The sequence below is a fragment of the Symphalangus syndactylus genome, chromosome 19 (assembly GCF_028878055.3).
Source record: "Symphalangus syndactylus isolate Jambi chromosome 19, NHGRI_mSymSyn1-v2.1_pri, whole genome shotgun sequence".
NCBI lineage: Eukaryota > Metazoa > Chordata > Mammalia > Primates > Hylobatidae > Symphalangus > Symphalangus syndactylus.
In genome coordinates, this window is record NC_072434.2 from 81351028 (window position 1) to 81378992 (window position 27965).

Here is a 27965-nt window from a genome sequence, read left to right on the forward strand (position 1 = left end):
AGACTAGCAGGAGCATCTGACTTAAGAAAACAGAGTAATTATTGAGTTTTGTCAAGTGAAAAGTGAGGTTTGGTTTTGGATGCCACCTTTAAAATTTTACTTGAAAAGTGAGGAGGGTTGAAGAGGACAGGGCAAAGTTGAGAACTCTGGAAGGTGGGAAGAGAGAATTTTCTAAAGGCTTTGTAATATAAGTAGCAAACATTTGTGCATATATATTTGGGGATGAGAGAGAGGAAACAGTAATGAGGACATGACTGCCCCCAAAATGGGGAGAGATGGAAAGGGCTTTACCCAACTATTTTCCTACCAACATTAGAGGAATAAAACATGCCTACTGCAGGGAAAAGGATGTCCCATTCCATCCAGACGGATGGGTGTGCTTTTTTTGTTTTTATTTTTTGAGATGAGTCTTGCTCTGTCGCCCAGGCTGGAATGCAGTGGTTCAATCTTGGCTCACTGCAACCTTGGCCTCCTGGGTTCAAGCAATTCTCCTGCCTCAGCCTCCTGAGTAGCTGAGATTACAGGCACCTGCCACCATGCCCGGCTACTTTTTGTGTTTTTAGTAGAGACAGGGTTTCACCATGTTGGTCAGGCTGATCTCAAATTCCTGACCTCAAGTGATCCGTCCACCTTGGCCTCCAAAAGTGCTGGGATTACAGGCGTGAAGCCACTGCACCCGGCCAACTTCTATTATTTTGTAGAGTTGATTGGTATTTGGTTATCAAGGCTGTGCCAAGATTTGCAGCGATAGAGGAACAAACATTTACATCTGCCTTTTAAGCTTCTCTTCCAATGAGCTCAAATAGTGGTTATGATATTAGAGAGAGGAAATGCTGGCTGGACAAATTGCCTCTACTTTTGCTTTAGCTAAGATCCCCAGGAGGTGAAATATTTGCTGTAATATGGCATTTGTGCATTCATTCATATTATCTGTTCATTCATCAAATATGTATTGGGCTAGATCCTGTGCCAGGGCTGGACATACAATGCTAAGAAAGTAAAATTCCTCGCCCTCATGGAGAGTAACATTCTTCGCAGAGTTTGTGGGGAACAGACTCTCTCCAGGACCTTGTGTTGCTCAAGTCTTAAACTCATCCTCTGCTCTGGATTTAAAAGCAAAAGCGACATCTCCTGGTCTCTCATGTAATATTTGGAGGAACATTACATTGCCCATGTTTATTTCATGCCTCTTTCCCAAGATTTTACTGCTGCTTCTAAGTGCAGCTAACAGTAGGTAGGAAACTTTGACCTTTCTTTCACTTTGCCCCCTTAGGACCTCCAGTTTTAGACTTCATCAAGCAAGCCTGGTTTCATTTCTTCTTGCTTAACCTGATGAACCAGTGTGCTGTGCACCACTGTTGGAAACACTGGTACGAAGTCCTGGTACAGAACTCTTTCTGAATATTAATCTCTGTATTGCTACGCCAGAATCAGGTAAGAAGGGGTGTGTCTGTGTGAGCACGCGCGCACGTTTGTGTATTTACAAATGTGGGCACACCATTCTGTATGTTAGAAGGAAAGTCCGTGATTAGCTGTGAGCATAAACACAGCTAACCTGATTCTGGGTTGCTTCATGAATACAGATCCCAGAGCAGCTGTCAAACTTTCCCCCTCCTTATCTCATCACGACCTTTTGGGAACAAAAGTGCCCAGACATCTCCTCCTGCAGATTAACAAGCTGCACTTCAGAGGAGCATTTACTGATAAACATCTGCCTTCCAAAGAGAAACCATTTATTTAACAAGCTGCTCTTTAGAAATTTATAGATGCAGCTTGCCTTCTTGCCATTGCTCTAAATCAAGATTTCCTTCTTTGTCCTCCTCTATTTTTCTTTACTAAATTTTGCTTGTTGAGCATTGGTATAATTTCCAAGGAGTCAGTGTTCATACTAACATCAATTTTTTAAAAAGCCTCAGCTCGGTTTAAAATTACTTTTTTGTTCACTCATAAAGGATATTTATGAGTAAAATCTATAGAAGAGCCCAGTTTGTCATATTAAACTGCCAGGCTGTGCCCTCAAATGCCTAGAAAAGAGAAATGCATTTAACCACCAAATCTCCAACAGACTTCATCCTTATCACTCTTTGGTTTTGTGTATGTTGACCTGCTCTTGGTCACTCTTGTGTTGTGTGTTTGAGGGTATAGGTCATTTTGTAACTTTACTTACATTATAGGGTGCATGTATTATCTCCCAGATTAAATTGTAGGATATTTAAAAGGGCAAGAACTGTCTCTTCTGCTTTCTTTGTATGTTTTAGAAGCTCTAAAGAGTTTGAAGAGAGCAGATGTGATGTGTGTTAACTAATAGTCTGATCTGAAGTGCACAGTTGTGTGAGGGGACTCTGAGGTCAGACCTGTCTTTGATCTTTTCAGAAGACGTGTATGTGATTAGCTGTAGTGCATAAATAGGGTTCCATGTTGTTTCATAAATGCCTCCCCTCTCATGCCTTCAAAAATCAGTCACTGGAGGACCTTGGGCAGGTTGTATGCCCTCTCTACGAGGCAGCTTCCTCATCTGTAAATGACCACAGTGCTACCACTCACCTCATAGGACAGTGCAAGAAATCAATGCCTTAGTCCACAGAAAGCTCTCAGCACAGGGCTTGGCTTTTAAAAGAAATCTTCATTAACTGAAGAATAATAATGAAGACCCTTGGGTGATGTTTAATTTTTTCAATTCTTCAAAGCCATGCTTTACAGAAAAAGTGAATGCAACACCTCATCAAAATACCTCATTTGATAGACAATGTGTATAAATCTCATTATGAATGCCAGTAGCACAAGAGAAGTGTAGGGACGGGAAACCTGACTGTGGTGAGACTGGAAATTTTCCAGAGGGAGCTGTAAACATTGCAGCTATAAGACAGCATTCCTGTTACAGATTTGACACCTTACAAATGGATTACTCTGCTCATTAGGATAATTATACCAGACGTGCTGGATGGTTTAGTGGAACCCATCTCACACCTGGAAAAGCACCCCAAATACACTAAATTATACTTGCATTAATGTCTTAGTCCATTTGTGTTGTTATAAAGGAATACCTGAGGCTGGGTAGTTTATAGAGAAAAGAGGTTTATTTGACTCATGGTTCTGCAGGCTGTACAAGAAGCATGGTGCCGGCATCTGCTTCTGGTGAGGCCTCAGGAATCTTCCAGTCGTGGAGGAAGGCAAGGGGAGCTGCCTTGTCACATATTAAGAGAGGGGGCAAGAGAGAGGGGGAGGGAGGAGGCTCTTTAATAACCAGATTTCCATGAAATCACTCATTGCACCAGGGAGGTACCAAGCCATTCATGAGGGATCCACCCCAGTGACCCAAACACCTCCCACCCAGGCCCCACCTCCAGCATTGGAAGTCATGTTTCAACATGAATTTGGAAGACACAAATATCCAAATTATATCAATTAAGAAAGCCAATTTTAAGATGTTGCATTTTTTATTATAAAACTTTTTCATCACAAAAAGCTTGTAAACTATATAAAAGTATACAGAGGATATTTTCTTCCATTGTTTTTCATTTTCCTTCCCTCTTTTCTGCTGTCTGTTCATGAGTGAGTAGGCTGAATAATGGCTTCCAAAGTTATTGATGTCCTGGAGGACATCATGTTAAGTGAATTAAGCCAGGAACGAAAAGACAAATATCAATGATCTTGCTCAGATGTGGAACTGAAAAAAGTTTATCTCATAGAAGTAGAGAGTAGAATAGAAGTTACCAGAGAATGGAACAGTTAGGGGGATGTTGGTCAAAGGATAGAAAATTTCAGGTAGGAGGAAGATGGCTTTGAAGATGGAGGAAGGGCCATGAGCCAAGGAATGCAGGCGGCTTCCAAAGGCAGAAACCCAGGAAACAGAATTCCCCAGATCCTCCAGAGAGAGAGTGTGGCCCTGCTGACACCTTAATTTCTGACTTGTCTCTCCAGAACTGTAAGAGAATAAATATGTGTTGTTATAAACCACCAAGTTTGTGGAAATTTGTTACACAGCAGCAACAGGAAATGAATACACCATAAAGCTATCAATGTTTATATCTATCAAGCTACCTACCCATGTATCATCTTTTTTATATGACTGATATATTATAGTATATATGTATATATCCATGTATTTTCATGTATATATTTTATTGTGGTAAAATACACACACATCTTGTTATGCAACCATCACCACCATCCATCTCTAGAATTCTTCATCTTGCAAAACTAAATTATGTACCAACTAAACAATAACCCTCCAATCCTCCCCCATGCCTGGCCTGGGGCAACCACCATTTTGCTTTCCATCTCTGTGAATCTCTGTGAATTTGACTACATACCTCATATAAGTGGAATCATACGGTATGTGTCCTTTTGTGACTGGCTTGTTTCACTTAGTGTAATGTCCTCAAGGTCCATCCATGTTGTAGCATGTGTCAGAATTCCCTTCCTTTTCAAGGCTGAATAATATGGATTGGCTTGTCCCTCTAGACATTTTTTTCTGCCAGTCATACCACAGGGGTTATCAGCCTAAGATGGCTTTTTATGTGAATCTTTCAGCGTAGGGATTTCCAGACCACTAAGTTGGTACCAATTTGAACAGCACATACAGGAGAAAAGGCCCATGGTTAGAATTCTCAGAGTAGTATTGATTTTAAAGACAGGTAGACGGTTACCACATTTTCTTATCCATTCATCCATTGATGGACCCTTGGGTAGCTTCCACCTTTTGGCTATTTTGAACAATGCTGCTATGAACATGGGTGTACAAATGTCAGCTTGAGTCTTTGCTTTCGTTTCTTGTGGGTTGGGTTTTTGAGAAATCATCATACTGTTTTCCACAGCTGCATCATTTTACATTCCCGCCAGCAGTGTCAAGTATTCCTTCCAATTTTGCCAGTGTTTATTATTATTATTATTTATTTGTTTGTTTTGAGACAGAGCCTCACTCTGTAGCCCAGGCTGGAGTCCAGTGGCATGATCTCTGCTCACTGCAACCTCCGCCTCCCAGGTTCAAGTGATTCTCCTGCCTCAGCCTCCCAAGTAGCTGGGATTACAGGCACCCACCACCACGGCTGGCTCATTTTTGTATTTTTAATAGAGACGGGGTTTCACCATGTTGGTCAGGCTGGTCTTGAACTCCTGACCTCAGGTGATCTGCTCACCTCGGCCTCCCTAAGTGCTGGGATTACAGGCATGAGCCACCGGACCTGGCCTATTATTGTTATTATTGTTTTTATATTAGCCATCCTAACAGGTGCGAAGTGCTACACCATTGTGGTTTCTGCATGTATATATTTTGTGAATATATGTTTTAATAAACCAATTACAAATTTGAATCTTTCAGAGGAGACCATGGGAATACAAAATTTAGAGAATTGTAATTTATAAAAAGGGAATGCTATGTTCTTCAAATTTTGTAAGTTACTTTTTTATTCATATAAAGTACTTTATGTATTTATGGGGTACATGTATTTGTTAAATGCATAGAATGTGTCAAGTCAGGATATTTGGAGTATCCATCACCTTGAGTTATTTATTTATTTATTTATTTATTTGAGATGGAGTCTTGCTTTGTCGCCCAGGCTGGAGTGCAGTGGCATGGTCTTGGCTCACTGCAACCTCCACCTCCCGGATTCAAGCGATTCTTCTGCCTCAGCACCCCCCCGAGTGGCTAAGATTATAGGCATGCGCCACCATGCCTGGCCAATTTTTGTATTTTTGGTAGAGATGGGGTTTCACCATGTTGGCCAGGCTGGTCTCAAACTCCTGACCTCACATAATCCGCCTATCTCAGCCTCCCAAAATGCTGGGATTACAGGCGTGAGCCACCGCGCCTGGCCCACCTGGATTATTTGTTATGTATATGTATTGGTAACATTTCAAGTCCTCTCTTATAGATACTTTGAAATATACAATACATTATTGCTAACTATAGCCACCCTACTCTGCAGTTGAACATTGTGGCTTATTTGTTCTATCTAACTGTATATTTGTACCCACTAACCAACCTCTCTTTATTCAAACCCCTCCAACCCACACACCCTTCCCAGCCTCTAGTATCTATCATTCTATTCTCGATCTCCATGACATAAGTTGTTTAGGCTCCCCATGAGTGAGAACAATATATACGTATATTTTTAATTCTTTTTTTATTCAGTTTTATATCAGTCTTCAAATTTTTTAAAATGCCTATAGAACAATCTATTTTAAACATGTACTGTAATTTATGTAACCATTTTTTTGTAGAACGTTAGGGCATTTTCAATTTTTCAGCATTGTAGGTTACAATAGTGTGAGTGTAATTGAACACTAACCCTTTATTCATATGTCTGAGAATTTCCTAAGAATGAATTACTCAAAGCAGCATTACATTTAAAACCATTGGTATGCTTAAGCAGATTGCTTTCCCAAAGGGTGTTTCAGTTAGCAGACAGTGAGCGTGCTGAGTAGCACATCTTTTCAACATACTTGCTCAGGTGCAGAGTATCTCCAGAATACAGATGAGGACACTTGTGAACTTGAAGCACCACAGTAGCAGAATCCACTTGCTTATTTGAGTATTTGGGGGCACATTGGCTCATTTTTTGGTGTTTTTTGTTTTGTTTTGTTTTGTTTTTGAGACAGAGTCTCACTGTGTCGCCCAGGCTGGAGTGCAGTGGAACGATCTTGGCTCACTGCAACCTTCACCTCCTGGGTTCAAGTCATTCTTCTGCCTCAGCCTCCTGAGTAGCTAGGACTACAGGTATGCATGCCCATGCCTGGCTGATTTTTTTTTTTTTTTTTGAGACGGAGTCTTACTCTGTCCCAGGCTAGAGTGCAGTGGTGCGATCTCGGCTCACTGCAAGCTCTGCCTCCCGAGTTCACGCCATTCTCCTCCCTCAGCCTTGTGAGTAGCTGGGACTACAGGCGCGTGCCACCACACCTGGCTAACTTTTTGTATTTTTAGTAGAGACGGGATTTCACCGTGCTAGCCAGGATGGTCTCGATCTCCTGACCTCTTGATCCGCCCGCTTCAGCCTCCCAAAGTGAATTTTTGTATTTTTAATGGAGATGAGGTTTCACCATGTTGGTCAGGCTGGTCTTGAACTCCTGACCACAGGTGATCTGCCCGCCTCCACCTCCCAAAATGCTGGCATTACAGGCATGACCCACCATGCTTGGCCTCAGTTGTCTTCAAAATCAACAATCCTATATTGAAAAGTGAGGCCAGGCACAGTGGCTCATGCCTGTAAACCCAGAACTTTGGGAGGCCAAGGTGGGTAGACCACTTGAGGTCAGGAGTTCAAGACCAACCTGGCCAACGTGGTGAAACCCCATCTCTACTAAAACTACAAAATTAGCTGGGTGTGGTGGTACGTGCCTGTAATCCCTGTTACTCTGGAGGCTGAGGCAGGAGAATCACTTGAATCCGGGAGGAGGAGGTTGCCATGAGCCGAGACTGGGCCACTGCACTCCAGCCTGGGCAACAAGGTGAGACTCCATCTCAAGGCAAACAAATAAATAAATAAATAAAGACAATTGAACCTGATTTTTCCCTTAGATTCTCCAGAGAAAGAACTTCTATACGGAAAGAGGCAGATTGCTGAAAGGAGTAAATCATTCGCAGGCAACTCATAAGCCATGAGCTCTGGTCTGTCTCTGCCAATTAAATGCTATGGAACTTTTGGGCAAATCATTGAAAATATCTGGGTTTCAGATGATTCAGTTACATATGAGTGAGTCCAACACTCGAATCGTCTCACGTGTCTTAGTGATATGAGCTAATGATGTCTGGTGGAGCCTCATCTGTTGAGATTTTGGAGGCGTGGGTTAAAGTTGTGTCCCTCAAAGCATTTCTTCCTCTCAGGCATACCAGAGGTGAGATTCACAGACCAAAGATAGTATAAATTTAAACTGCAAATACAGGAGAAAAATGATTCATGGTTAGAATTCTCAGAGTAGTATTGGTTTTAAAGACAATGTAACCTAGAGGACAAGATGAGACCAGAAAGCTCTCTTGTCACACCTCTTTGCCAGTGGGTGGATGTTATTCCTAATCTACCCTTTTACTGAAGTGTAAGCCTTTGAGGGTGCTGATACTAGATAACTTACACTCTGTCTTCCTACTATAGATTCAAGGCTTTATCTCCTGTCCTCACATGACTGTTAAAATAGTAGCCCCTCAGTTATCAAGTCCAGCAACATTTATCAGGGCAATCTGAGCTGCATTTCTGTTTCATTTCAGGCTTTGCCCCGAGGGATTTCTCTTACTTTCTTGCATGTTCAGTTACATATTTAAAAGCATGTTTATTATATTTTGTCCATCATTTCCAGGTGTTTTTTGGTAGGAGGGTTCTCAGTTAATTTACTGTATTGCCATAAATGGAAGTCAGCCCTCTAAATTCTATGATTCTGTGACTATTAAGCACTTTTCTCCCATTTAGCTAATTTGGATATTTATCTTATTTCATCTTGATTAATTGGGTGTTCTGACTCCATGGTGTGTTGGAAATATCCTCAGTTCTCTTGGAGGAATATTAATAAGAAATTGCATAAGTGAACCAAAAAAACCTAAAAGCTAATGGCTGTAACTTTGATATTTACATCTTGTGGCTGACCCTAGCATGGAGACAGTCAATTGTCCTCCCTCTAATATTTCAGCCTATGCCATGATACAGACCATTAAGCTCACTTGTGTTGCTTTACTAGGCAAATATAACTACCATATTGTGAAAGATTAAACTTTGGCCGGGCGCGGTGGCTCACGCTTGTAATCCCAGCACTTTGGGAGGCCGAGGCGGGCGGATCACAAGGTCAGGAGATCGAGACCACGGTGAAACCCCGTCTCTACTAAAAATACAAAAAATTAGCCGGGCGTGGTGGCGGGCGCCTGTAGTCCCAGCTACTCGGAGAGGCTGAGGCAGGAGAATGGCGTGAACCCGGGAGGCGGAGCTTGCAGTGAGCCGAGATTGCGCCACTGCACTCCAGCCTGGGTGACAGAGCGAGACTCCGTCTCAAAAAAAAAAAAAAAAAAAAAAAGAAAGATTAAACTTAAATGGCAATATTAAATGTCAGCAAAAGTTAAATCAGTGGTGTACTAAGGAGACTCCAGTTCTATCTAATGCCTAACGTAGGGAAGGTCTGACTGCCCTTTGGACTGGATATGATCTTGGGTTTCTTAGACATTGGAGGCTGAGGCACCTTATTTACTGCCTCACAGTTCTGGAGGCTCTACAGCTGCTATTAAGGTGTCAGTAGGGCTGGTTTCTTCTGAGACCTCTCTCCTGGGCTTGCAGATGACCGTCTTCTCCGTGTGTCCCAACGTGGTCTTCCCTCTTTGTGTGTCTGTGCCCTAATCTCTTTTTCTTATAAGGATACCGTTCAGATTGGATTAGGATCCACTCGTATAACCTCATTTTACCTTAGTTATCTAAAGACCCTATTTCCAAATACAGTCACGTTCTGTATGGGTGGTAGGACTTCAATATTTGAATTTGAGGGAACACAATTCACCCTTCAGGAATGTAGAAGATGATCTGCTAATAGGCCTATGGATTATCAAGTCATTTTTTTTTTTAAAGATAAGTGATTGTATTTCTTTCTAAAGCTATTATAGTAGTTCATACTGGCTTAACTTTATTATTCTCTTCCATCAATTTTCTAATTTAATAAAAGTTAAAACCTTCTGTTATGAAAAATTTCAAATTCTCACAAAAATAAATAGTATGATGAATTCAGTGTCCTCACTGCCTGGTATTATGGATTGAATTGTGTTTCCCAAAAATTCCTATGATGAAGTCCTAACCCCCAGCACCTCAGAATGTGACTGTATTTGGAGATAGGGTCTGTATTTGGAGATAGGGTCTTCAGATAATTAAGGTAAAATGAGGTCCGTAAGTGGACCCAATCCAACCTGACTGGTATTCTTATAAGAAGAGGAGGTTAGGACACAGACACACACAGAGAGAAGATCATGTGGGGACATAAGAAGATGGCCATCTACAAGCCAAGGAGAGGGACCTCAGAAGAAACCAACACTGCTAACACCTTACTATCAGTTACCTAGCCCCTAGAACTGTGAGACAGTACATTCTGTTTTTTAAACCACAGAAGACACGCATTGCATGACTATTTTTTTTAAGTCCAGAATAGGCAAATCTGTAGAGACAGAACATAGATAAGTGATTGCCTAGGGCTTATAAGTTGGAGGTAATTGGAAAGTGACTGCTAGTGGGTATCAGGTTTCATTTTGGGGTAATGAAATGTTTGAAAATTGACTGATGTGGTGGTTGCCCAACTCTATAAATATACTACAAAACATTGCACTATACAGATTAAATGTGTGCATTGTATGATGTGAATTAAATTCCAGTAAACCTGTTTTTAAAGACGCAAAAAAATGACAGAATGACGGAAAACTTTCAAAGTTTGATGGAATCATAAAGCTACAAATCCAAGAATCTCAAAAAATCTTAAGCACAAGAAAGATTAAGAACATGACCCCAGACCGGGTGCAATGGCTCACACCTGTAATCCCAGCACTTTGGGAGGCTGAGGTGGGTGGGTCACTTGAGGTCAGAAGTTCAAGACCAGCCTGACCAACATGGAGAAACCCTGTCTCTACTAAAAATACAAAATTAGCCAGGCGTGGTGCACATGCCTGTAATCCCAGCTACTTGGGAGGCTGAGGCAGGAGAATTGCTTGAACCTGGGAGGCAGAGGTTGTGGTGAGCCGAGATTGTGCCATTGCACTCCAGCCTGGGTGACAGAGCGAGACTCCATAAAAAAAAAAAAAACAAAAGAAAACCCAAAAAACCGAACACACACACACACACATATGACCCCAAAGCACAACATAATCAAATTGTTTAAAATTAGTGATTTGGGTCCTCTGGAATTAAAAGAAAAGAGAAAGAGAAACTAGTGATAAGAAGAAAGCAGTCAGAGGGAGTTGGGGAAGGACGTTGTTTACAGAAGGATGACAACAGATTTTTTCTCAGAAAAAATATAAACCAGAAGACAGTGGTACTATATTTTTGAAGTTTAGGTGCTGCTTGACTTATGATGGGGTTATGTTCCAAAAAAACTCATCATAAATTGAAAACATCATGCCTAAAATACACTTTCAACTTACATTTTTGATTTATGTTGGGTTTATCTAGACATAATTCCATCATTAGTCAAGGAATGTACTGAACGTGTTTCACTTTTACACCATCATAAAATTAAAAAATCGTAAGTCAGGGAAAATCTGTACTGCAAGAAAAACACTGTCAACCTAGATATCTTTGTCTAGTGAAAATATCTTTCAGAACTGAAGATGAAATAAAGGCTTTTCATACCAACAAAAGTGGAAAGAATTCATCATAAGAAGACCTGCATGAGAAGAAATGCTAGGAAAGCTCAAGTAGAAGAAAATGATACCAGATGGAAATCTGGATCTCCACGAAGGAACAAAAAGTATTGAGAATGGGAACCATCCTATGTGGGTAAATATGAGAGCTTTTAAAATTATTTAAATCTCTTTAAAGTGTTTCTCAGTCTGTTTTTAATTTTATTCCCTGACGAAGCATTTTTAGACATTTTCCCCCAACCAAATTCTCCCCACGTCCTGCATAAAATTTGAATACCACAGATACACCATGTGTTTGTTTATGTTCTGTGGTCTTTTGGGGAAATACAAGCCATTGTAATATTGAACATTTTTTTCAGTCTCCAAGAACTTTATTTATTTATTTTTTTTGCCCGTTGGTGGGTAGGAGTGGGCAATATAACCCCATTGAGAATGCAGGCTTTAAAGCAGAATTGGTTGTTTAAAGAGAAAATCACAAACTATTGTGCATTTTATGACGTATATGGAAGTAAAGTATATGGCGACAATAGCACAAAGCTGAGAGAAGAAGAATTGAAGTATGTTCTTATACTATTTGTGAAGTGATGTAATATCACTTGAAGGTAGACCGTGATAACATAAGATGTATCGTATAAACCCTAAAACAAACACTGAAATAGCACAAGAGGAGGTATTGCTAATACAACAACAAAGGGGGTAAGATTAAATAATAAAAAACCTGAATCCAAAAGAAGGAATAAAAAGAGCAAAGGGAGCAAAGAACAGATGGGACACAGAGCAAATGAGTAGCTATATGGCAGATTTAAATCTAACCATATCAATAATTATATTAAATATAAATGGTATAAACACCCCAATTCAAATCCAGAGATTGTCAGATTGGACAAAAGAACAATACCTAACCATATGCTGCCAACAAGGAACCCACTTTAAGTATAAGAAACAGCTTAGTTAAAACAAACCACTATTGCCGTCTGTCAAGAATCTCTTCATATTCTTTTACTTATTAATATTTTTTAATTTTTAATTTTTTTTTTTTTGAGATGGAGTCTTGCTCTGTCACCCAGGCTGGAGTGCAGTGGCATGGTCTCTGCTCACTGCAGCCTCCACCTCCTGGGTTCAAGTGATTCTCCTGCCTCAGCCTCCTGAGTAACTGGGATTACAGGTGTGCACCACCACACCTGGCTAATTTTTGTACTTTTAGTAGAGACGGGGTTTCAACATGTTGGTCAGGCTGGACTCAAACTCCTGACCTTGAGATCCGCCCACCTCGGCCTCCCAGAGTGCTGGGATTACAGGTGTGAGCCACCACACCCAGCCTATTTATCTATTTATTTATTTATTTATTTATTTATTTATTTATTTATTTATTTACTTTGAGATAGGGTCTCGCTCTGTTGCCCAGGCTGGAGTGCAGTGGTGCAATCTCAGCTCACTGCAACCTCTGCCTCCTGGGTTCAAGCGATTCTCCTACCTCAGCCTCCTGAGTAGATGGGATTACAGGAGCATGCCATCACGCCCAGCTAACTTTTTGTATTTTTGGTGGAGATGAGGTCTTGCCATGTTGGCCAGGTTGGTTTCAAACTCCTGACCTCAGGTGATCCATCTGCCTTGGCCTCCCAAGTGCTGGGATTACAGGCATGAGCCACCGTGCCCAGCCTATTCTTACTTTTAAATCTTGTACTATATACATCTTTCTGAGCTTTATCAAGTCCTTTCTGGAATGAGGCAAGATTTATGAGTGATACTTGGGATGAAACATAATAGGTTTAAACACTTATTTTAGAAAGGAATAAAGACTAAGTGTCAATATGAAAAAATGAAGGAAGATAAAATAATACATTAAATAAAAGAATGTAGGAGAGAAAACATAAAAATAAGAGCAAACACCAATTTTTTAAAAAAACAACATATCCTAGAACAAAGCCCAAATTGGTCTTTAAAAGAGACTGATAAAATAGTCAAATATCAGGTGAGATTGGTAAAGAAAAAATGGTAATATTGAGGTGAGAAAAAGGGATATAACTACAGATACAATCAAAATTAAAAGAAGATAAGAAAATACCATGAACAGCTTTATGGTGATAAATTTGGAAACTTAGACAAAATGGATAAATTCTTAGAAAAATATGACCTATAAGGAAACTGTCCCAAAAACAGAAATAGTAAGACTGACTGGCTCAATATATAGAAGGAAACTAAATGGAAGTAGTAGTTAAAATTTTTTACCCAAATAAAACACCATGCCCAGATGATTTTTACAGGTAAGTTCTAAAAAGCTTTCAAGGAACACATTATTCTAATCTTAGACTTAGTTTTTTAGAGCACAATAAAAGATCAAATATTCTCCAACTCATTCTATTAGCTTAATTTAATCTTGATGGCAAATCAGGAAAGCCCAGCAGAAGAAAAGAAAAAATCTAATTGCAACTTTAGCAAAGATGAAATTCTAAACAAGTGGTAGAAAATAGAATCCAGTCATAAATGTAATAAAAGATACTGCATCATAATCAGTCTAGATTTATTCCAGTAATGAAAGAATAGTTTAATATTAGTGTGATGGTGAATACTGAGTGTCAACTTGATTGGATTGAAGGATACAAAGTATTGATCCTGGATGTGTCTGTGAGGGTGTTGCCAAAGGAGATTGACATTTGAGTCAGTGGAGTGGGAAAGGCAGACCCACACTTGGGTGGGCACAATCCGATCAGCTGCCAGCATGGCTAGAATATAAGCAGGCAGAAAAATGTGAAAAGAGAGACTGGCGTAGCCTCCCAGCTTACATCTTTCTCCTGTGCTGGATGCTTTCTGTCCTTGAACACTGGACTCCAAGTTCTTCAGTTTTGGAACTCAGACTGGCTCTCCTTGCTCCTCAGCCTGCAGGTGGCCTATTGTGGGAACTTGTGATTGTGTGAGTTAATAATCCTTGATAAACTCCCCTTTTGTATATACCTATTCCATTAGTTCTGTCCCTCTAGAGAACCCTAATACAATTAGGAAAACACACATCACACACACACACACACACACACACACACACACATTACTTTATAAAATTAAGAGATGAAAGGAGAAAAATGATATGATCATATTAATGGTATAGATAAATTAATAAATAATGCTTTTTAATGATAATATAGAAAACTAAGAATATTAAAGAATATCCTTGATCTGATAAAAGCTATCTATTAAAAAGCCACATAAAACATCAATCTTTTATTTTTTTAGATTCAGGAGGTACATATGCAAGTTTGTTACATGAGTATATTGTGTGATGCTGAAGTTGGGCTTCTATTGATCCTGCCACCCACATTGTTTACATAGTATCTGATAGGTAGTTTTTCAACCCTTGCTCATTCCCTCCCTCCCCTCTTTTGGAGTCCCTAGTGTCTGTTGTTCCCATCTTGCCCAAAACATCCATCTTAATGAACAACCTCATAAACATTCTCACTAAAAGAAAAGTCAAGTTACTTAAACATTGAATTGGTCCTATCCAGTGCAGTTAGACAAGAAAAATATTTAAGTCATAACTTACGCTTCTGACTAGGACAAATTAGGTTACAGTGAACTGAAGTTTTCATACAAAACAACTAGAAAGATTATTTTTTGAAAAAACTGAAAGCATCACAAACTACCTGAGGCAAACAGACCCTATCAGCTACGATCCCTAGAGAAGAACATCACAGTGAGGAAAGCCAGCCTCATGCCGTCGTTTTTCCCTCCGAGTATTTGCCAGTTGTTGGTCATGGGAGGCGGGAAGATGAGATTCTGGGCAGAAGGCCTAGGCAGAAAGCTGCTGCTAAGAAGAGAGATGCCTGCTGAAATGTTGGCAATCTTATAGGACTAGAAAGACAGAAATTGGAGTTTAGGGCTAATAAGTCTTTGGAATTTGGAGTGGAAGGGAGCAAAAATCCTGGTCGCAAGGGAGGCACAGCACATTGGTGCCCAGCAAACTGCTCTTTGCCTTTCTGGAGATTTGTTGACTTTTTGAATTCTTGAACTGTTCTTGAAACAAAGCAGAAAACTCTCAATGGGTAAAGCAGAGTTTTCTTCCTTCTCACAGTGCTGGGGAGGCCAGAGTTGGAATTCAAGACCCACTAAGGGAGAAGGGCTTCAGTCAGCACTCCAGAACCTCAGCTGGGAATCCTGTAGGCTATACCCTATGTACGGGGAAAATGAGAGGTAGATGGAAACTAAAAAACAAACAAACAAACAAACCAGTCCCTGGTTAGTTATGACTTTATCTGCCTACCAGAAAATAGGACTAGCCCCCTCTGGAAGATGATAGCATTATCCAGAACCTCATACACAAACAAAAATTACCCAGGACACTCATGACGAGGAGGAAAAAAAGACAACATAAACAGACATACAGGTCACCTGCTTATTGGAGTTAACAGATGGGTGTTCAAATCTGTATTATTATTATATTCAAGAGAATGAATGACAAAGAGCAGAATTCCACTGGAGAACTAGTTAACCAAGGCTAGATGGCTTCATTGAACGACTTTCCCAAGCATGAATAAAGCCACTATAGATATCCTTGCACAAGTCTCTTTGTGAATACGTTTTTAATTCCTTTAGGTAAACGCCTAGCGGAGGAATTGCTGGGTCATACATAGGGTAGGAGTATTATAACCTTATAAGAAACTGTCAAATAGTTTCCAAAATGGTTGCACCCATTTGTATTCCCACAGACTTTATTCATAATAACCAATCCTGAGGAAAAGCTATAATGTTCGTCAAAAGAAGGAAATCCTGGCTGTGCCTATAATCACAGCATTCTTGGAGGCCAAGGCAGGAGGATCACTTGAGCCCAGGAGTTCAAGACCAGCCTGTACAACATAGTGAAATATTGTCTCTACAATTTTTTTTTTTTAATTAGCGGGGTGTGTTGACACACACCTGTGGTCCCAGCTACATGGAAGGCTGAGGTGGAGGATTGCTTGAGCACAGGAGGTCAAGGCTGCAGTGGTTTATGACCATGCCAGTCCACTCCAGCCTGGGTGACAGAGCAAGACCCAGTCTCAAAAGAAAAAAGAAGGAAATCCTGTCATTCATGACATCATGGATGAAACTTCAGGGCATTATGCTAAGTGAAATAAGCCAGTTATAGAAAGACAAATACTGCATGATCTCACTTAGATGTGTGATATGGTCAGTGTTCCCACCCAAATCGCATCTTGAGTTGAAATTCCCATGTGTTGGGGGAGGGACCTCATGGGAGGTGACTGAATCATGGGGCGGTTCCTCTGTGCTGTTCTCATGATAGTGAGTGAGTTCTCATGAAATCTGATGGTTTTGTGAGGGGCTTTTCACCCCTTCGATCTGCACTTCTCTCAATCTTCTCCTCCTTGCTGCCGTGTGAAGAAAGACATGTTTGCTTCCCCTTCTGCCATGATTGTAAGTTTTCTGAGGCCAAGCCCTGGGGAACTGTGAGTCAATTAAACCTCTTTCCTATATAAATTACCCAGTCTCGGGTGTTTCTTCATAGCTGCGTGAGAACAGACTAATACAACGTGGAATCTAAAAGAGTCAAGTACATAGAAACAGTAGCATGATGGTTGCCAGAGGCTGCAGGGAGGAGGAAATGGGGAGCTGTTCAACAGGTGGAGCTCCAGTTAAGCAGGATGATTGTGCTCTAGCGATCTGCTGTATAATGTAATGACTATAGTTAGCAATACTACATTGTACACTCAACAGTTTGAGGGTGGATCTCATGGTAAGTGTTCTTACCACAAAAAAACAAAACCAATGTCCATTGACAGGAAAATGGGTAAACAATTCATGGAATATTCATACCCTGGAATACTATTCAGCAGTAAAAGGAATGAACTACTGATCTAGGCCCAACAGTATGAACAAATGTCAAACTCACTCTGTTGGGCAAAAGAGCCCAAATGTAGAAGAACACATAATTTCATGATTTCATTTATATGAAGTACAAGAATAGGCTGAAGTAAAGTCAGATGCGGTGGCTTATGCCTGTAATCTCAGCACTTTGGGAGGCCAAGGTAGGGGAATTGCTTGAGGCCAGGAGTTCAAGACCAGCCAGAGCAACATAGTGAGACCCTGCCTCTACAAAAGTTTAAAAAATAACCAGGCATGATGGTGTGTGCCTATAATTCTAGCTACTCTGAAGGCTGAGGCAGGAGGATTTCTTGAGCCCAGGAGTTCAAGGCTGCAGTGAGCCAGGATTGTGCCACTGCACTCCAACCAGGGTGACAGAGCTAGACCCTGTCTCTAAGGAAAAAAAAAAAAAAAGAATAGGCTGAAGTATTCTACAGTGATAGACTTCAGAACGGTTATCTGTGGGAGTTGGGGACTGACTGGAAGAGGACATAAGAGCAATTTTGGGGATAATAGAAATGTTCCATGTATCTTGGTTGCAGTAATAATTCTATGAGGTATATATTTATCAAACCTCAATGAATTGTACACCTAAGATATATGCATTGCACTGTATGCAAATTTAACCTCAAGAAGAAAAATAATTTCAACAATATCAAACTCTAGTTAATAGGCTTGCTTTTCTCAGTGGCTTGGCTTAGCAATTCTAAAACTATTATAGATATTTCTCACTGTTGGAGAAAGTAGTTACAAACATGGAAAGGAGAAAAGACCATTGCCAAAGCCAGGATTCTCTGGTATTTTTTTTTAATCCGAATTTCTTAAAAAATTCTAGGATTTGGAAACATTCTGGATAAATGGGAATTCATTGTAAAAATAGATTAGAACCTTAATACTTACATCTTTGATATGTCAGTTCTCACTTAACATTAATTTCAAGACCATATCCTAGATGTCTAATAGATTTTGCTTTACTTTGGAGTTTCCAAAGAATGCCTTTTAGAAATCCTTTCCTATAAAAAGAAACACTGGTTTTTCAAAATATGTACATAGAACAAAAGGACTTCCCTGTCAAAATAGGCAGGGTCCTCGGTGAGACCTAAATATTCTGCTGTTTCCACTTTAAGCCTCTTAGCTGTGTTTCTGTTTCTATAGAGCAAGAGCAGATCCCAGAAAAGTAATTTTTCTTCTTTTGTTGAAACTTCTTTATCTGGCAGAAAATGGTAACTCATCAAACCTGCAGCAGAAGGCAACTTTTCAACTCTCAGTCAATTTGATCAACATTCAGCATCCATCAAATGAAGGATTGGGAGTGATAACCTTAAAAAATCCTGCTAGGCTACTGGTTATTGATTCTCTGTTCAGCCTGATGGATGAAGATGCGAAGGCAACAAGCGAAAATGCAAACCTGGCTGCCGGCCTCCTTCATGCCATGTTAGGTTAGGCAGGACTTGTGTCTGAAAAGCACCATTGTTGGTTTTACCAAAAATGCACTGCCGTCATCACGACCAATCAGAATGTCACCCTAGCTGGAGATCTGCTCCTCCTGGCCTTTCCTTGGGATTTTCAGAAAAGCTCAGAAAACAATTTACAATAAAACTTAATTACTTTTAGCCTGGCTGTTTGCGATCCACTATGATTGGAAATGGGATGACATGTGCGATTTATGCTAAGAAGAAAACACTAAGTGTGATAGTAGTATGAAGGAGCTTGTAGGAAGGGTTTAATTTATTTTAGAGATTAAGTTCTTTTTGAGGGCTTTAGAAGCATTGATTCATATTAAAATAATAAATGTGCTAATTATAGTTGAATCGTTTCAACTCATTAAGCCAGTACCGCAAGACCTCTCATTAGCCATGCGACATGGGTGGTTAAGAATGATTATGGGTAGTGTCCAAGGACTCCAATAGTCAATCAGCTGGTGCACGGCTGGGCTAGCCTTGAATAACATCACAAAGCAATAGATCCTTCTGGCAGCATCCTTCTCCCTAAATCCTGCCCCCAGCCCCTTAAGTGTTCAATGCCCTTAGGTTTTCTGCCTCTTAACACCTCTAAGAGGTTTCCCTGGCCAGTTACCTTAAGAAGGATCAAGTTAATGAGCTGTGCTTTATGATGGCACTTGCACCATCCTGTTATAATAATTTATTTAGATTTCTCTCCCTACTAAACTGTAAATTCTAGTCAATAATTTTTATTGAATTAAATAATGTATAAAGAATGCTATAAATAACTTATACTAGTTTATCTAATTCAAAGTCATTAAAATTTAATAAACTAGATTGGAAGTTCCTGGTAGACAGAGTAAGTATTATTTAAGTTGCAGCCCCGGTATATAAGACAATATCTGACACAAAATGGTCCCTTAACAAATAGTGAAGAAACAGTGGTGATGGTCTCTTACCTGCAAAGGAGCAAGCTTTATGGGAGAATTTTTTTTTTTTTTTTTTTAGAGATGGAGTCTTGCTGTGTTGCCTAGACTGGACTTGAACCTGGGCTCAAGCGATCTTCCCACCTCAGCCTCCTGAGTAGCTGAGACTCCAGGTGCATGCCACTGCACCTTTATGAGAGAATTCTGACCTTAGAGGGAGTAGACTGTTAGATGGGCATCTTTCCACTTGCCCCAGGGTTTTGGCCTCTCACTGGGAGCACCAAAAAGGGAAACACTCGTGTGAGTGACCCCCTTTAACTAAGACCCAGCAGAGCCATGGCAAACAGCTGGATTACAGTAGTGAGTCTCCTGTCACTGGAAGTGTCCAAGGAAAGTCAGGTTGCATCAAAGTTGCTGGATCAGGGTCCCTTTTTGAGTGGATTACACGAGCTCCGTGGTTCTGTGGATGGGGCACTTATTTACTCCTTCATTCAGAGTGACAAAAGTGAACTGTCATTGTCATCTATCCATGGCTCAGCATTACCAAAGAAGCAATGAGAACATTTTCCAACGCAGAGCGTGAAATGCTTGTCGCAGCTAGCTGGAATGCTCAAGCACACAAATCAATTTCCATGTTAATTAGTCAGTATCTGCTGTACACCCTGAAAATGGAAAGAGCCACAAAACCAAAGTTACATAACTAACTTTCAGCTGCAGCCTGTGTCACCTGAAAATCCTTTTAGTAACTTTGTTCTGAGGATGTCTTGCCTGTCTGAGAAACTGTGAACAAACAGATTCAGGTAAACAATAAGAAAAGATTTTGAAACCTCTCTTCCTGTAAGAGGATGTAATTTGGCTGCATGTTGTATATTTACTTGAGTTGATTGAAAGAGGAAAAAAGAAACTCATCTGGTACCATGCAAATCAGCTCGTGAAACATCCAGAGGGTGTGATATTTTTACAAAACAGTCCAGCCGGTTTACACTGTTGGTTTAGGAAAAAATATATTCTTTCACCTTCATTCCTAAGTTAAAGGTTTGTTTTGAAAATGGAAGGAAACTCATGCTTCACTCGTGCTCCTGTCCAGCATTGACATGGAGGCAGTGGAAAAAAGAAAGAGAGGAAGAGGTGATGAAGGTACATTTAAAGATGTGATGCTGATCTTGAGGGCGCAGCGGGGAAGAGAGTCTGCTTCCCTCTGTCTCAACCCTCTCTCAGCTTCTTACCGCTTCATCCTCTGCCAGTAGGGACAACATCTTCCTCAAAGCCTTTTTAAGTAGGAGGTTTGAGCAAGGGATAACTATGCACACATCCGGAGGACTGTGGGGAGGGGTGTGTGTGTGCACTGAGAATAACCATGTAAACTCTAAGGATTTTCCAAGTTCTAACATTTTTATTTCATCAGAGAGAGAAGATTTTCTTAAAGGACTGTGAGGACACCATAGAGGGTGATATGGTTTGGCTGTGTCCCCACCCAAATCTCATCTTGATTGAATTCCCACATGTTGTGGGAGGGACCTAGTGGGAGGTAATTGAATCATGGGGGCGGCTTCCCGTATACTGCTCTTGTGGTAGTCAATAAGTCTCACGGGATCTGATGGTTTTATAAGTGGTTTCTGCTTTGGCTTGGCTCTCATTCTTTCTCGTCTGTCACAATGTAAGATATGCCTTTCACCTTCCGTCATGATTGTGAGACCTTCCCAGCCATGTGAAGCTGTGAGTCCATTAAACTTCTTTTTTCTTTATAAATTACCCAGTCTTGAGAATGTCTTTATCAGCAGTATGAAAACGGACTAATACAGAAGGCGGGAGGAGGTGACAGGTGTGCACTCCTGTGCTGGACAGGGGGAGAAATATGTGCATGTGGATGAGAGTGAGTAAGCATGAAGGAAAACAAAATAACAAAGAGAAATGCATGATGATGGAGGGGGAACTTGTGGAGACTGAGAAGAGAAAGGAGAGGATTGGGTGTACAGTTAACGCTTGGACATCTCTGGGGTTAGGGGAACTGATCTCCTTGCAGTGGAAAGTCCATATATAACCTTTGACTCTCCCAAACTTAACTATTAATAGCCTACTGTTGACCAAAAGCCTTACTGAGAACATAAGCAGTTGATTAAAAACATATCTGGGGCTGAGCATAGTGGCTCAGGCCTGTAATCCCAGCACTTTGGGAGGCCAAGGTGGGCGGATTACCTGAGGTCGGGAATTTGAGACCAGCCTGACCAATATGACGATACCCCGTCTCTAGTAAAACTACAAAAATTAGCCAGACGTGGTGGCATGCGCCTGTAATCCCAGCTACTTGGGAGGCTGAGGCAGGAGAATCACTTGAACCTGGGAGGTGGAGGTTGCAGTGAGCCGAGATTGTGCCATTGCACTCCAGCCTGGGCAACAAGAGAGAGAAAACAAAACAAAACAAAAAAACAAAACCATATTTGGTATATGTATTATATACTGTATCCTTACAATAAAGTAAGCTAGACAAAAGAAAATTTTATTTAAAAATCATCAGGAAGAGAAAATATATTTCCTATTAAGGAAGTGAAGTGGATTACCATAAAGGTCTTCATTCTCATCATCTTCACGTTGAGTATGCTGAGGAGGAGGAGGAGGAAGAGGAGGGGTTGGTCTTGCTGTTTCAGGGGTGCCAGAGGCAGAAGAAAATCTGCATGTAAGTAACGTGTGTTGTTTAGGACTCAACTGTCTATAGGAAGAACTTTCACATTTGGAATTGTCTCACTTGATTACAGAGATTGAGAAGTCCCATGATCTGCCACCTGCAAGCTGGAGACCCAGGGGAGTGGGTGGATAATTCAGCCCAAGTCCAGAGGCCAGGGCAGGGGCACCGAGGGCAGGAGAAGATCTATGCCCTGGTACTCAGGCTGGAAGGAAAAGGGGTGAATTCCTCTTTCCTCCACCTTTTTGTTCTATCCAGGCTCTCAAGGGATTGGATGGTGTCCACTCATATTGGGGAGGGCCATCTCCTTTACTGATCCCACTAAATCAAATGCTAATCTCATGTAGAAACACCCTTGTTTAATCTGGGCACCCTGTAGTGCAGTCAAGTTGATGTGTAAATTTAACCATCACACCCTCCAACTTGATTTAGGTCTCTACTCAAATGTCATCTCAGACATTACCTACCAACCCCTGAAAGGGCAACTCCTCCCTCTCCCTGCTCAGTCACAGTCTAGCTCCCTAATATGTCTTCTTCATAACACGTCACTACCCGATACTATGTTATGTGTTGAATGATTGTCTGCCTCCTTTACTACAGAGGCAAGTCCATGAGGCAAAGACTGTTTTGTTAATAGCGGTCTTCAACACCTGATGTCCAGTGCATAATCAGAGTTCAGTAAATGTTTGTTGAATGAATATATAATTGAATGACTGTCATGTGTACATATTTGCTCCCCTTCCTCTCAGTTTTTGTGTCTGAACTTCCTTCTCTGCCTCACACGGTGCCTAGCACTTGGGAAGTGCCAAAGTGCCTAGAAAGAAAAGCAACTGTGCTCTTCCTTGCTCCTTTTATCTTCCAGCCACTGAGAGATTAACTTTTAACTCTCTAGTAGTTACTCCAGGACTACTTAAGTAATGATCGTGTCATGACCCAAGTTGGCTGCCTTTATTCATATGAAATGGATATGAATGATGGGTATACAGTTTGTAAACAAAAAATAAAATTTGAAACCCCTCGACCATCTGAACAGACCCCTTCCCTTGGCCAAGGACATTCCAAAACGAACCTGAAAAACTAGTTCGGGTCATAATGGGAACGGGAGATCGGACATGCCTCATAACCATTAACATCAACGCAGACCTTAAGACTGGTAGAATAAACTCTTCAAGTCTGACAAGAAACATCTACAATCTGTTCTCTCTGAAGCCAGCTACCTGGAGGCTTCATCTGCATGATTAAACCTTGGTCTCCACAAGCCCTTATCATAACCCAGACATTCCTTTATATTGATTCCAGTCTTTAGATAATAACCAACTGTCAATCAGAAAGTCTTTGAATCTGCCTATAACCTGGAAGTCTCTGCTTCCAGTTGTCCTGCCTTTCTGGAGCGAACCAATATACACCTTACATGTATTGGTTGATGTCTTATGTCTCCCTAAACTATATAAAGCCAAGTCATAGGCTGACCGTCTTGGGCACATGTTGTCAGCACCTCGAGAGCCTATATCATGGGCATGTCTTTAACCTTGGCAAAATAAACACCTAAATCAATTGAGATGTCTCAGATACTTTTTGGTTTACAAGTTCTTGGAGCTCCTTCCAGGAAAACGTCATTATTAATAGTTGTGATTCCTAGGCTGCTTAAGATGGGAAGCCATCTGTAAGTCCTACTGTTTACTTTTGTTTCATGTCCAAAGAACTGTTATGTTTGTTTGTTTACAATAAAAAACTCACCTCCTCAACCTGAAAAGGCTTAAGGCTAATGGCCTTCTTCTTTTTTTTTCTTTTTTTGAGACAGAGTTGTGCTCTGTCTCCCAAGATGGAATGCAGTGGTGCGATCTTGGCTCACTGCAACCTCCGCCTCCTGGGCTCAAGCAATTCTCTTGCCTTAGCCTCTCGAGTAGCTGGGATTACAGGTGTGCGCCACCATGCCCAGCTAATTTTTTGTCTTTTTAGTAGTGATGGAGTTTCGCCATGTTGGCCACACTGGTCTCGAACTCCTGGCCTCAAGTGATCCACGCACCTCTGCCTCCCAAAGTGCTGGGATTACAGGCGTGAGCCACCGCGGCTGGCCAGGGTAATGGCCTTTCCTCCTGCTGTGGTAGAGATTTCCTCATCCCAAATGGAAGATGTGCCAGCCCTATGGAACAGAGCCAAGATGAAAAGGGCCACCTTCTCCCCACCAGCGCACCCTCAGCTGGCTGTCAGCTCACCCTCTGCTAGCCCTGCACAGCTCTGCCCCACTTCCCAGTTTGTATCTGACAGCTCTTCACTTTGTCTGAGCATCTAAGGCAACTGACAGACTAAGCAATGGTTTTGTTTATTGAGGGTGTGGTGTCAGGATCATCAAGCTGCTATTGACTTTAATTAGCACTCCTCCAGGCTGTGAAACTTCATTACCTGAAGCTAGTGACAGTACAAAGTTGTGAGAATCTTTGGAACACATCCAGTCTAGTCTAGAAAACACCAGAGGAGCCACTGTGACCATCCCTAAGGGTTTTCTGAAGTTGTGACCCTGGTGGTGAATGGTCCCGCTTCTACTTCCTCCACCAACCCACAGTCCTGTGATAATGAAGCACTTTGCATATACACTGTAGAATTTAAACACATAATACAACTTCGTGGCCTGGAAACAATTAATTTGATGTCTGAATTTGTTTAAAGTTTTGTCTGATCTGATTATTTGGTTGTGCCCAGTTCCTCTTGACTAAAAGTGCTTGGTCTCCCAGATGCATGTTCTCCCCTCAGCCCCTTTCCCTCCCTAAGATGGTACGTGGAGCAGGGGTGAGGCTTATGTACGTCTTGTGTGGTAGGGAAGAGCTGTAATGCTTAAAGGGGCTGTGGTCTTTGGCGGGGAGATCTCCAGTCTACCTGGGACCATCTCACCCTGCTAGCATTTGCAGTGTTAGCCTACGGCTATGTAATTTATGAATTGGCCTCTGTACCTGGCTAGAGCCCTGCCTGCTGGGACTATATCCATTCTGAAGTCTAGCTGTGACTCCCACTGGTCTGAACATGAGCATCCACTATAGCCCTACAGATCCACTTCTTCCCTGCTACTGTGACCTCTGGGCAGCCACTTCTCTGCAGACTCCATCAGTCACTGGGGTCTTGCAAGACCCCAGTGGAACTGAAGAAGGCCCAGCTGAGCTCACCTGACCATCCTGTGTGGCCCCAGTGACTTTGGGGTGGTGGCATCCCAGGTTGGTACAGGAAAGCCTATGAGGATGGGAGGAACATTGCCCCCTTCCTACAGTCCCTCAGAGTAGAAAGGAGGGCTTTTCTTTTATCTTCCTTTGGTCATTTTGTTGGTTTCCTGTGACTGAACAAGTACCACTAACTGGGTATCCTGCACATCAGAAATTTATTGTCTCACAGTTCTGGAGGCTGGAAGTCCAAGATGAAGGTGTTGGCAGGGTTGGTTCCTTCTAAGGGCTCTAAGGAAAGATCTGTTCCAGGCCTCTTTCCTTGGCTTGTAGATCTTCATGTTCATGTGGCGTTCTCCTAGATGGCTGCTGTGTCCAAATCTCCCCTTTTTGTAACAACACATGTCATATGGATTAGGGACCACTCTAATGACCTCATTTTAACTTGATTACCTCTTTAAGGCCCTATCTCCAAAGAAGGTCACATTCTGAGGTATGGGGGGTGAGGACTTCAATCTATGAATCTTGGGTGGACAGAATTCAACTCATGACAGTTAAATTCCACTTCTCTCATACAATTCAGGTTGTAGAGTTATCCCCACCATGTAGCTGTCATGAGCAAATGGGTTACCTTCTCTTCATTATAGAGATAACTGTAACCCGAATCATCCAGGTTTGATGGATGATGTGCCCAGAAGAGGAGAGGTATTTAGAAAATCCTTTATTAAAGCTGTAGCCTAGTTGCAAGACCATTGCCTTTGTACTTAATCCTACTATATAGGTCAAAACCTGAATATTAATTAAGTCTTTCTCTTTGCATTTTTTTCTGTGACATTCTTAATCTTCCCCCAGTCACCACCCCCTTCCCTCAACTTGTGCCTGCCCCCAGGCAAATGGTTGCTCACAACCAACTAGGAAAAAGTCATGCAATTAGAAAGGCAAAACACAAAACTTAGATGAATTACATATGAGTTAAAAGGACTTTTAAGCATTGATACAGAGATCTAACAAAATTCCCGTTGTTTTATGTTTCTGGTTTTATTTTAAAAGCAGCCGTTCAAATATTATCACCATTTCAACAAATTGATGGGTAAAGGCTGTAACCTTTGGAGGGAAGCAACAATCTTGTTGCTCTTCTATTTGCCAAGTTGATTTTTGGTCAATTGCTTATTGAAACCCAAGGATCATGTTTTACAGTAATATTAGTCATCAAGAAAATGTGTTAGCCAGAGTGGAGATAGGTAGATCTGAATTTAGGAAAGAAACTTATAATTCAGGAAGGAATAGATTCAGGAAGCTAAGGAAATAAGACCAGCATAAGGCTGAGAAAAATAAAAGTCTAAGCCCCACACGGACTGAACAGACTCCCTCTTGGCCAAAGGTACCCCAGAGAAACCTTGGAAGCTGAATTCCAGCTATGATGGAGTGGGAGATTAGACAAGCCTTGCTATATGCCTTCCCTCACTAGGTGCCATTAGGCTTTCTTCCCTAAGGGCTAGACAGAAGCCAGCCCTTTCAAAAGACTCCATGAATGACTTCAACCAGCTGCCTGACTGCTGCCCCTCTCTTCTGCAGTTTTGACACAAGAACCAATCAGCTTTCCTTCCTGATAAGAGACCACCAACCATGGAGTGGTCCCGCCAGCCTATGGAGAATGCATGGCGAGGGTTTCATTGTCCTCTGCTTCACCTTTTGACATCAGAAGGCTGAAAACTCCACCCTTGGATCATGTTAATGTTGCCGTTTTTTGAACATGGGTCCCATGGAGAGGCATGAAGCTCAATTGTGCCTGTGTGTGTTTCTCCTTTCATAAATATTCATGACTGCTCCTATAGCTTATGGAATGTATGTATTTGGCCACCCTATTCGGCATCAATCCCTGTCTTATTCTTCTGATCCTTGAAGTGCCTCTTTTTGGATTCTGGCCAGAGGCTACACTTCCTAGCCCATCAGAATGGCCATCCTGTAGGCTGCAACACTTCATGAGAAATAAAGCTCTCCTTTCCAAATTTATGAACCTCATCATTCTTCAGCTGACGTGATAAAATGCTGGAAGCAAATACAGACTAAAGGTGGGGTGGTTGGAAGTCTTTCTGTACCATTTCCTCCTCTACCTCCCCCTTGTTCCTCAATTCTTTCTTTTTCTCTCCCTGCCCCATCTCTCTTTGTAATTTTTCTTCTGCAGAACTTAACTTCAGGCCCTGGAACTATTAGTACTTAGATGAATTACATATGAGTTAAAAGGACTTTTAGGCATTGATGCAGAGATCTAACAACATTCCCATTGTTTTATGTTTCTGGTTTTATTTTAAAAACAACATTGCACCATTGAAAGAAAACTGTTACTCATATATCTACTATTCTAATACAAGTAACTTCATTTTTCTATAATGCCTTCTTGGCAGGCCCATAGACATAAATATTTCTGTGAAATTGTAAGCATGGTGCACATACCAATGATATCTTCTGACTCCTTCACCCAACATTATATCACAGTTGTTGTCCATGCAACTACATTATTGATGCAATCATTTTTAATATTTGCATAATGTCACAATGCATTGGTTTCTCTTAATTTGTATTTATGTATTTATTTACTTTTTGAGACAG

At 41.2% G+C, this 27965-nt stretch overlaps 1 protein-coding gene across 3 annotated transcripts in view; it reads left to right on the plus strand.

The window, feature by feature from the left end:
* MTR (5-methyltetrahydrofolate-homocysteine methyltransferase) overlaps positions 1-27067 on the plus strand; it is a 138130-nt gene extending 111063 nt beyond the window's left edge. Inside the window, exons 32-34 of one of the 3 annotated variants that reach the window (XR_010114832.1) lie at positions 1274-1434; positions 11268-11444; positions 26931-27067. The gene's annotated coding sequence lies outside the window, so the exon portion shown is untranslated. Of the gene's footprint in view, positions 1-1273; positions 1435-11267; positions 11445-16005; positions 21279-26930 lie in introns of those variants that run through there. The other 2 variants (XR_010114831.1, XR_010114830.1) reach the window with 2 other exon arrangements.
* Positions 27068-27965: the final 898 nt, after the last annotated feature.